This window comes from Oncorhynchus nerka, linkage group LG4 (assembly GCF_034236695.1).
Source record: "Oncorhynchus nerka isolate Pitt River linkage group LG4, Oner_Uvic_2.0, whole genome shotgun sequence".
Classification (NCBI taxonomy): Eukaryota; Metazoa; Chordata; class Actinopteri; order Salmoniformes; family Salmonidae; genus Oncorhynchus; species Oncorhynchus nerka.
Window position 1 is genome coordinate 83938954 of NC_088399.1, and position 12530 is coordinate 83951483.

Sequence of the window (12530 nt, forward strand, 5' to 3'; positions counted from 1 at the left end):
GATCACAACAAGCCAGCCAGCCATTAATTACCAGACCACAACAAGCCAGCCAGCCATTAATTACCAGACCACCACAACCCAGCCATTGATTACCAGACCATCACAACCCAGCCATTAATTACCAGACCACAACAAGCCAGCCAGCCATTAAATACCAGACCACCACAACCCAGCCATTAATTACCAGACCATTACAACCCAGCCATTAATTACCAGACCATCACACCCAGCCATTAATTACCAGAACACAACAAGCCAGCCATTAATTACCAGACCACCACAAGCCAGTCAGCCATTAATTACCAGACCACCACAAGCCAGCCAGCCATTACCGAACCACCACAAGCCAGCCAGCCACTAATTACCAGACCACAACAAGCCAGCCAGCCATTAATTACCAGACCATCACAACCCAGCCATTGATTACCAGACCATCACAACCCAGCCATTAATTACCAGACCACAACAAGCCAGCCAGCCATTAATTACCAGACCATTACAACCCAGCCATTAATTACCAGACCACAACAAGCCAGCCATTAATTACCAGACCACCACAAGCTAGCCAGCCACTAATTACCAGACCACCACAAGCTAGCCAGCCACTAATTACCAGACCACAACAAGCCAGCCAGCCATTAATTACCAGACCACCACAAGCCAGCCAGCCATAAATTACCAGACCACCACAAGCCAGCCAGCCATTAATTACCAGACCACCACAAGCCAGCCATTAATTACCAGACCACCACAAGCCAGCCAGCCATAAATTACCAGACCACAAAAGCCAGCCAGCCATTAATTACCAGACCACCACAAGCCAGCCAGCCATTAATTATCAGACCACCACAACCCAGCCATTAATTACCAGACCACAACAAGCCAGCCAGCAATTAATTACCAGACCTCAACAAGCCAGCCAGCCATTAATTACCAGACCACAACAAGCCAGCCATTAATTACAAGACCACCACAACCCAGCCATTAATTACCAGACCACAAAAAACCAGCCAGCCATTAATTACCAGATCACAACAAGCCAGCCAGCCATTAATTACCAGACCACAACAAGCCAGCCAGCCATGAATTACCAGACCATCACAACCCAGCCATTGATTACCAGACCATCACAACCCAGCCATTAATTACCAGACCACAACAAGCCAGCCAGCCATTAAATACCAGACCACCACAACCCAGCCATTAATTACCAGACCACAACAAGCCAGCCATTAATTACCAGACCACCACAAGCCAGTCAGCCATTAATTACCAGACCACCACAAGCCAGCCAGCCATTACCGAACCACCACAAGCAAGCCAGCCACTAATTATCAGACCACAACAAGCCAGCCAGCCATTAATTACCAGATCATCACAACCCAGCCATTGATTACCAGACCATCACAACCCAGCCATTAATTACCAGACCACCACAAGCCAGCCAGCCATTAATTACCAGACCACAACAAGCCAGCCATTAATTACCAGACCACAACAAGCCAGCCAGCCATTAATTACCAGACCACAACAAGCCAGCCAGCCATTAATTACCAGACCATCACAACCCAGCCATTGATTACCAGACCATCACAACCCAGCCATTAATTACCAGACCACAACAAACCAGCCAGCCATTAATTACCAGACCACCACAAGCCAGCCAGCCATTAATTATCAGACCACCACAAACCAGCCAGCCATTAATTACCAGACCACAACAAGCAAGCCATTAATTACCAGACCACCACAACCCAGCCATTAAGTACCAGACCATTACAACCCAGCCATTAATTACCAGACCATCAGAACCCAGCCATTAATTACCAGACCACAACAAGCCAGCCATTAATTACCAGACCACCACAAGCCAGTCAGCCATTAATTACCAGACCACCACAAGCCAGCCAGCCATTACAGAACCACCACAAGCCAGCCAGCCACTAATTACCAGACCACCACAAGCCAGCCAGCCATTAATTACCAGACCACAACAAGCCAGCCATTAATTACCAGACCACAACAAGCCAGCCAGCCATTAATTACCAGACCACAACAAGCCAGCCAGCCATTAATTACCAGACCATCACAACCCAGCCATTGATTACCATACCATCACAACCCAGCCATGTATTACCAGACCACAACAAGCCAGCCAGCCATTAAATACCAGACCACCACAACCCAGCCATTAATTACCAGACCATTACAACCCAGCCATTAATTACCAGACCACAACCCAGCCATTAATTACCAGACCACAACAAGCCAGCCAGCAATTCATTACCAGACCTCAACAAGCCAGCCAGCCATTAATTACCAGAACACCACAACCAAGCCATCATTACCAGACCATCAAAACCCAGCCATTAAATACCAGACCATCACAACCCAGCCATTAATTACCAGACCACCACAACCCAGCCATTACTTACCAGACCACCACAAACAAGCCATTAATTACCAGACCACAACAAGCCAGCCAGCCAGCCATTAATTACCAGACCACCACAACTCAGCCATTAATTACCAGACCATCACAACCCAGCCATTAATTACCAGACCACCACAACCCAGCCATTAATTACCAGACCACAACAAGCCAGCCAGCCATTAATTACCAGACCACCACAACCCAGCCATTAATTACCAGACCACAACAAGCCAGCCATTAATTACCAGACCACAACAAACCAGCCAGCCATTAATGACCAGATCACAACAAGCCAGCCAGCCATTAATTACCAGACCACAACAAGCCAGCCAGCCATTAATTACCAGACCACCACAACCCAGCCATTGATTACCAGACCATCACAACCCAGCCATTAATTACCAGACCACAACAAGCCAGCCAGCCATTAAATACCAGACCACCACAACCCAGCCATTAATTACCAGACCATTACAACCCAGCCATTAATTACCAGACCATCACACCCAGCCATTAATTACCAGAACACAACAAGCCAGCCATTAATTACCAGACCACCACAAGCCAGTCAGCCATTAATTACCAGACCACCACAAGCCAGCCAGCCATTACCGAACCACCACAAGCCAGCCAGCCACTAATTACCAGACCACAACAAGCCAGCCAGCCATTAATTACCAGACCATCACAACCCAGCCATTGATTACCAGACCATCACAACCCAGCCATTAATTACCAGACCACAACAAGCCAGCCAGCCATTAATTACCAGACCATTACAACCCAGCCATTAATTACCAGACCACAACAAGCCAGCCATTAATTACCAGACCACCACAAGCCAGCCAGCCACTAATTACCAGACCACCACAAGCTAGCCAGCCACTAATTACCAGACCACAACAAGCCAGCCAGCCATTAATTACCAGACCACCACAAGCCAGCCAGCCATAAATTACCAGACCACCACAAGCCAGCCAGCCATTAATTACCAGACCACCACAAGCCAGCCATTAATTACCAGACCACCACAAGCCAGCCAGCCATAAATTACCAGACCACAAAAAGCCAGCCAGCCATTAATTACCAGACCACCACAAGCCAGCCAGCCATTAATTATCAGACCACCACAACCCAGCCATTAATTACCAGACCACAACAAGCCAGCCAGCAATTAATTACCAGACCTCAACAAGCCAGCCAGCCATTAATTACCAGACCACAACAAGCCAGCCATTAATTACAAGACCACCACAACCCAGCCATTAATTACCAGACCACAAAAAACCAGCCAGCCATTAATTACCAGATCACAACAAGCCAGCCAGCCATTAATTACCAGACCACAACAAGCCAGCCAGCCATGAATTACCAGACCATCACAACCCAGCCATTGATTACCAGACCATCACAACCCAGCCATTAATTACCAGACCACAACAAGCCAGCCAGCCATTAAATACCAGACCACCACAACCCAGCCATTAATTACCAGACCACAACAAGCCAGCCATTAATTACCAGACCACCACAAGCCAGTCAGCCATTAATTACCAGACCACCACAAGCCAGCCAGCCATTACCGAACCACCACAAGCAAGCCAGCCACTAATTATCAGACCACAACAAGCCAGCCAGCCATTAATTACCAGATCATCACAACCCAGCCATTGATTACCAGACCATCACAACCCAGCCATTAATTACCAGACCACCACAAGCCAGCCAGCCATTAATTACCAGACCACAACAAGCCAGCCATTAATTACCAGACCACAACAAGCCAGCCAGCCATTAATTACCAGACCACAACAAGCCAGCCAGCCATTAATTACCAGACCATCACAACCCAGCCATTGATTACCAGACCATCACAACCCAGCCATTAATTACCAGACCACAACAAACCAGCCAGCCATTAATTACCAGACCACCACAAGCCAGCCAGACATTAATTATCAGACCACCACAAACCAGCCAGCCATTAATTACCAGACCACAACAAGCAAGCCATTAATTACCAGACCACCACAACCCAGCCATTAAGTACCAGACCATTACAACCCAGCCATTAATTACCAGACCATCAGAACCCAGCCATTAATTACCAGACCACAACAAGCCAGCCATTAATTACCAGACCACCACAAGCCAGTCAGCCATTAATTACCAGACCACCACAAGCCAGCCAGCCATTACCGAACCACCACAAGCCAGCCAGCCACTAATTACCAGACCACCACAAGCCAGCCAGCCATTAATTACCAGACCACAACAAGCCAGCCATTAATTACCAGACCACAACAAGCCAGCCAGCCATTAATTACCAGACCACAACAAGCCAGCCAGCCATTAATTACCAGACCATCACAACCCAGCCATTGATTACCATACCATCACAACCCAGCCATGTATTACCAGACCACAACAAGCCAGCCAGCCATTAAATACCAGACCACCACAACCCAGCCATTAATTACCAGACCATTACAACCCAGCCATTAATTACCAGACCACAACCCAGCCATTAATTACCAGACCACAACAAGCCAGCCAGCAATTAATTACCAGACCTCAACAAGCCAGCCAGCCATTAATTACCAGAACACCACAACCAAGCCATTCATTACCAGACCATCAAAACCCAGCCATTAAATACCAGACCATCACAACCCAGCCATTAATTACCAGACCACCACAACCCAGCCATTACTTACCAGACCACCACAAACAAGCCATTAATTACCAGACCACAACAAGCCAGCCAGCCAGCCATTAATTACCAGACCACCACAACTCAGCCATTAATTACCAGACCACCACAACTCAGCCATTAATTACCAGACCATCACAACCCAGCCATTAATTACCAGACCACCACAACCCAGCCATTAATTACCAGACCACAACAAGCCAGCCAGCCATTAATTACCAGACCACCACAACCCAGCCATTAATTACCAGACCACAACAAGCCAGCCATTAATTACCAGACCACAACAAACCAGCCAGCCATTAATTACCAGATCACAACAAGCCAGCCAGCCATTAATTACCAGACCACAACAAGCCAGCCAGCCATTAATTACCAGACCACCACAACCCAGCCATTGATTACCAGACCATCACAACCCAGCCATTAATTACCACAACAAGCCAGCCAGCCATTAAATACCAGACCACCACAACCCAGCCATTAATTACCAGACCACAACAAACAAGCCAGCCATTAATTACCAGACCACCACAAGCCATTAATTACCAGAACCAACAAGCCAGCCATTAATTACCAGACCACCACAAGCCAGCCAGCCACAAGCCAGCCAACCAGACCACAAGCCAGCCAGCCATTAATTACCAGACCCACAACAAGCCAGCCAGCCATTATCAGACCACCACAAGCCAGCCAATTAACCAGACCATCACAACCCAGCCATTGATTACCAGACCATCACAACCCAGCCATTAATTAGCCAGACCACCAACAAGCCAGCCAGCCATTAATTACCAGACCATCACAAACCCAGCCATTAATTACCAGACCACAACAAGCCAGCCATTAATTACCAGACCACCACAAACCAGCCAGCCATTAATTACCAGACCACCACAACCAGCCAGCCATTAATTACCAGACCACACAAGCCAGCCAGCCATTAATTACCCAGACCACCACAATTACCAGACCACAACAAGCCAGCCCAGACCACAAACAAGCCAGCCATTAATTACCAGACCCCAACAAACCAGCCAGCCATTAATTACCAGATCACAACAAGCCAGCCAGCCATTAATTACCAGACCACAACAAGCCAGCCAGCCATTAATTACCAGACCACCACAAGCCAGCCAGCCATTAATTACCAGACCACAACAAGCCAGCCAGCCATTAAATACCAGACCACCACAACCCAGCCATTAATTACCAGACCATTACAACCCAGCCATTAATTACCAGACCATCACACCCAGCCATTAATTACCAGAACACAACAAGCCAGCCATTAATTACCAGACCACCACAAGCCAGTCAGCCATTAATTACCAGACCACCACAAGCCAGCCAGCCATTACCGAACCACCACAAGCCAGCCAGCCACTAATTACCAGACCACAACAAGCCAGCCAGCCATTAATTACCAGACCATCACAACCCAGCCATTGATTACCAGACCATCACAACCCAGCCATTAATTACCAGACCACAACAAGCCAGCCAGCCATTAATTACCAGACCATTACAACCCAGCCATTAATTACCAGACCACAACAAGCCAGCCATTAATTACCAGACCACCACAAGCTAGCCAGCCACTAATTACCAGACCACCACAAGCTAGCCAGCCACTAATTACCAGACCACAACAAGCCAGCCAGCCATTAATTACCAGACCACCACAAGCCAGCCAGCCATAAATTACCAGACCACCACAAGCCAGCCAGCCATGAATTACCAGACCACCACAAGCCAGCCATTAATTACCAGACCACCACAAGCCAGCCAGCCATAAATTACCAGACCACAAAAAGCCAGCCAGCCATTAATTACCAGACCACCACAAGCCAGCCAGCCATTAATTATCAGACCACCACAACCCAGCCATTAATTACCAGACCACAACAAGCCAGCCAGCAATTAATTACCAGACCTCAACAAGCCAGCCAGCCATTAATTACCAGACCACAACAAGCCAGCCATTAATTACAAGACCACCACAACCCAGGCATTAATTACCAGACCACAACAAACCAGCCAGCCATTAATTACCAGATCACAACAAGCCAGCCAGCCATTAATTACCAGACCACAACAAGCCAGCCAGCCATTAATTACCAGACCATCACAACCCAGCCATTGATTACCAGACCATCACAACCCAGCCATTAATTACCAGACCACAACAAGCCAGCCAGCCATTAAATACCAGACCACCACAACCCAGCCATTAATTACCAGACCATTACAACCCAGCCATTAATTACCAGACCATCACACCCAGCCATTAATTACCAGACCACAACAAGCCAGCCATTAATTACCAGACCACCACAAGCCAGTCAGCCATTAATTACCAGACCACCACAAGCCAGCCAGCCATTATTATCAACCACCACAAGCAAGCCAGCCACTAATTACCAGACCACAACAAGCCAGCCAGCCATTAATTACCAGACCATCACAACCCAGCCATTGATTACCAGACCATCACAACCCAGCCATTAATTACCAGACCACCACAAGCCAGCCAGCCATTAATTACCAGACCACAACAAGCCAGCCATTAATTACCAGACCACAACAAGCCAGCCAGCCATTAATTACCAGACCACAACAAGCCAGCCAGCCATTAATTACCAGACCATCACAACCCAGCCATTGATTACCAGACCATCACAACCCAGCCATTAATTACCAGACCACAACAAGCCAGCCAGCCATTAATTACCAGACCATTACAACCCAGCCATTAATTACCAGACCACAACAAGCCAGCCATTAATTACCAGACCACCACAAGCTAGCCAGCCACTAATTACCAGACCACCACAAGCTAGCCAGCCACTAATTACCAGACCACAACAAGCCAGCCAGCCATTAATTACCAGACCACCACAAGCCAGCCAGCCATAAATTACCAGACCACCACAAGCCAGCCAGCCATTAATTACCAGACCACCACAAGTCAGCCAGCCATTATTTACCAGACCACAACAAGAAAGCCAGCCATTAATTACCAGACCACCACAAGCCAGCCAGCCAGCCATTACCAGACCACCACAAGCCAGACACTAATGACCAGACCACCACAAGCCAGCCAGCCATTAATTATCAGACCACCACAAATCAGCCAACCATTAATTACCAGACCACCACAAACCAGCCAGCCATTAATTATCAGACCACCACAAACCAGCCAGCAATTAATTATCAGACCACCACAAACCAGCCAGCCATTAATTATCAGACCACCACAAACCAGCCAGCCATTAATTATCAGACCACCACAAGCCAGCCAGACATTAATTATCAGACCACCACAAACCAGCCAGCCATTAATTATCAGACCACCACAAACCAGCCAGCCATTAATTATCAGACCACCACAACCCAGCCATTAATTACCAGACCACAACAAGCCAGCCAGCAATTAATTACCAGACCACAACAAGCCAGCCAGCCATGAATTACCAGACCATCACAACCCAGCCATTAATTACCAGACCACCACAACCCAGCCATTACTTACCATACCACCACAACCCAGCCATTAATTACCAGACCACAACAAGCCAGCCAGCAATTAATTACCAGACCACCACAACCCAGCCATTAATTACCAGACCACGACAAGCCAGCCAGCCATTAATTACCAGACCACCACAACCCAGCCATTAATTACCAGACCATCACAACCCAGACATTAATTACCAGACCACCACAACCCAGCCATTAATTACCAGACCACAACAAGCCAGCCAGCCATTAATTACCAGACCACCACAACCCAGCCATTAATTACCAGACCACAACAAGCCAGCCATTAATTACAAGACCACCATAACCCAGCCATTAATTACCAGACCACAACAAGCCAGCCAGCCATTAATTACCAGACCACAACAAGCCAGCCAGCCATTAATTACCAGACCATCACAACCCAGCCATTGATTACCAGACCATCACAACCCAGCCATTAATTACCAGACCACAACAAGCCAGCCAGCCATTAAATACCAGACCACCACAACCCAGCCAATAAGTACCAGACCATTACAACCCAGCCATTAATTACCAGACCATCACAACCCAGCCATTAATTACCAGACCACAACAAGCCAGCCATTAATTACCAGACCACCACAAGCCAGTCAGCCATTAATTACCAGACCACCACAAGCCAGCCAGCCATTACCGAACCACCACAAGCCAGCCAGCCACTAATTACCAGACCACCACAAGCCAGCCAGCCATTAATTACCAGACCACAACAAGCCAGCCAGCCATTAATTACCAGACCACAACAAGCCAGCCAGCCATTAATTACCAGACCATCACAACCCAGCCATAAATTACCAGACCACAACAAGCCAGCCAGCCATTAAATACCAGACCACCACAACCCAGCCATTAATTACCAGACCATTACAACCCAGCCATTAATTACCAGACCACCACAGCCCAGCCATTAATTACCAGACCACCACAACCCAGCCATTAATTACCAGACCACAACCCAGCCATTAATTACCAGACCACAACAAGCCAGCCAGCAATTAATTACCAGACCTCAACAAGCCAGCCAGCCATTAATTACCAGAACACCACAACCAAGCCATTAATTACCAGACCATCAAAACCCAGCCATTAATTACCAGACCATCACAACCCAGCCATTAATTACCAGACCACCACAACCCAGCCATTACTTACCAGACCACCACAACCAAGCCATTAATTACCAGACCACAACAAGCCAGCCAGCCATTTATTACCAGACCATCAAAACCCAGCCATTAATTACCAGACCATCACAACCCAACCATTAATTACCAGACCACCACAACCCAGCCATTACTTACCAGACCACCACAACCAAGCCATTAATTACCAGACCACAACAAGCCAGCCAGCCATTTATTACCAGACCACCACAACCCAGCCATTAATTACCAGACCACAACAACTCAGCCATTAATTACCAGACCACAACAAGCCAGCCATTAATTACCAGACCACAACAAGCCAGCCAGCCATTAATTACCAGACCACAACAAGCCAGCCAGCCATTAATTACCAGACCATCACAACCCAGCCATTGATTACCATACCATCACAACCCAGCCATTTATTACCAGACCTCAACAAGCCAGCCAGCCATTAATTACCAGAACACCACAACCAGCCATTCATTACCAGACCATCAAAACCCAGCCATTAAATACCAGACCATCACAAGCCAGCCATTAATTACCAGACCACCACAAGCCAGCCATTAATTACCAGACCACCACAAGCCAGCCAGCCATAAATTACCAGACCACCACAAGCCAGCCAGCCATTAATTACCAGACCACCACAAGCCAGCCATTAATTACCAGACCACCACAAGCCAGCCAGCCATTAATTACCAGACCACCACAAGCCAGCCAGCCATTATTTACCAGACCACAACAAGCCAGACAGCCATTAATTACCAGACCACCACAAGCCAGCCAGCCAGCCATTACCAGACCACCACAAGCCAGACACTAATGACCAGACCACCACAAGCCAGCCAGCCATTAATTATCAGACCACCACAAATCAGCCAACCATTAATTACCAGACCACCACAAACCAGCCAGCCATTAATTATCAGACCACCACAAACCAGCCAGCCATTAATTACCAGACCACCACAAGCCAGCCAGCCATTAATTATCAGACCACCACAAACCAGCCAGCCATTAATTATCAGACCACCACAAACCAGCCAGCCATTAATTATCAGACCACCACAAACCAGCCAGCCATTAATTATCAGACCACCACAAGCCAGCCAGCCATTAATTATCAGACCACCACAAACCAGCCAGCCATTAATTATCAGACCACCACAAACCAGCCAGCCATTAATTATCAGACCACCACAACCCAGCCATTAATTACCAGACCACAAGCCAGCCAGCAATTAATTACCAGACCACAACAAGCCAGCCAGCCATGAATTACCAGACCATCACAACCCAGCCATTAATTACCAGACCACCACAACCCAGCCATTACTTACCATACCACCACAACCCAGCCATTAATTACCAGACCACAACAAGCCAGCCAGCAATTAATTACCAGACCACCACAACCCAGCCATTAATTACCAGACCACATCAAGCCAGCCAGCCATTAATTACCAGACCACCACAACCCAGCCATTACCAGACCACCACAAATTAGCCAGCCATTACCAGACCATCACAACCCAGACATTAATTACTAGACCACCACAATTAGCCATTAATTACCTGACCACAACAAGCCAGCCAGCCATTAATTACCAGACCACCACAACCCAGCCATTAATTACCAGACCACAACAAGCCAGCCATTAATTACAAGAACCACAACCCAGCCATTAATTACCAGACCACAAGCCAGCCAGCCATTAATTACCAGACCATCACAACCAGCCAGCCATTAATTACCAGACCATCACAAGCCAGCCATTAATTACCAGACCACAACAAGCCAGCCAGCCATTAATTACCAGACCACCACAACCAGCCATTAAGTACCAGACAAGCCAGCCAGCCATTAATTACCAGACCATCACAACAGCCAGCCATTAATTACCAGACCACAACAAGCCAGCCATTAATTACCAGACCACCACAAGCCAGCCAGCCATTAATTACCAGACCACCACAAGCCAGCCAGCCATTACCGAACCACCACAAGCCAGCCAGCCATTAATTACCAGACCACCAGCCAGCCATTAATTACCAGACCACAACCAGCCAGCCATTAATTACCAGACCACAACAAGCCAGCCATTAATTACCAGACCATTACAACCAGCCAGCCATTAATTACCAGACCCAGCCATTAATTACCAGAACACAACAAGCCAGCCATTAATTACCAGACCACCACAAGCCAGCCAGCCATTAATTACCAGACCACCACAAGCCAGCCAGCCATTACCGAACCACCACAAGCCAGCCAGCCACTAATTACCAGACCACAACAAGCCAGCCAGCCATTAATTACCAGACCATCACAACAGCCAGCCATTGATTACCAGACCATCACAAGCCCCAGCCATTAATTACCAGACCACAACAAGCCAGCCAGCCATTAATTACCAGACCACCACAACCCAGCCATTAATTACCAGACCACAACAAGCCAGCCATTAATTACCAGACCACCACAAGCCAGCCAGCCATTAATTACCAGACCACCACAAGCCAGCCAGCCACTAATTACCAGACCACAACAAGCCAGCCAGCCATTAATTACCAGACCACCACAAGCCAGCCAGCCATAAATTACCAGACCACCACAAGCCAGCCAGCCATGAATTACCAGACCACCACAAGCCAGCCATTAATT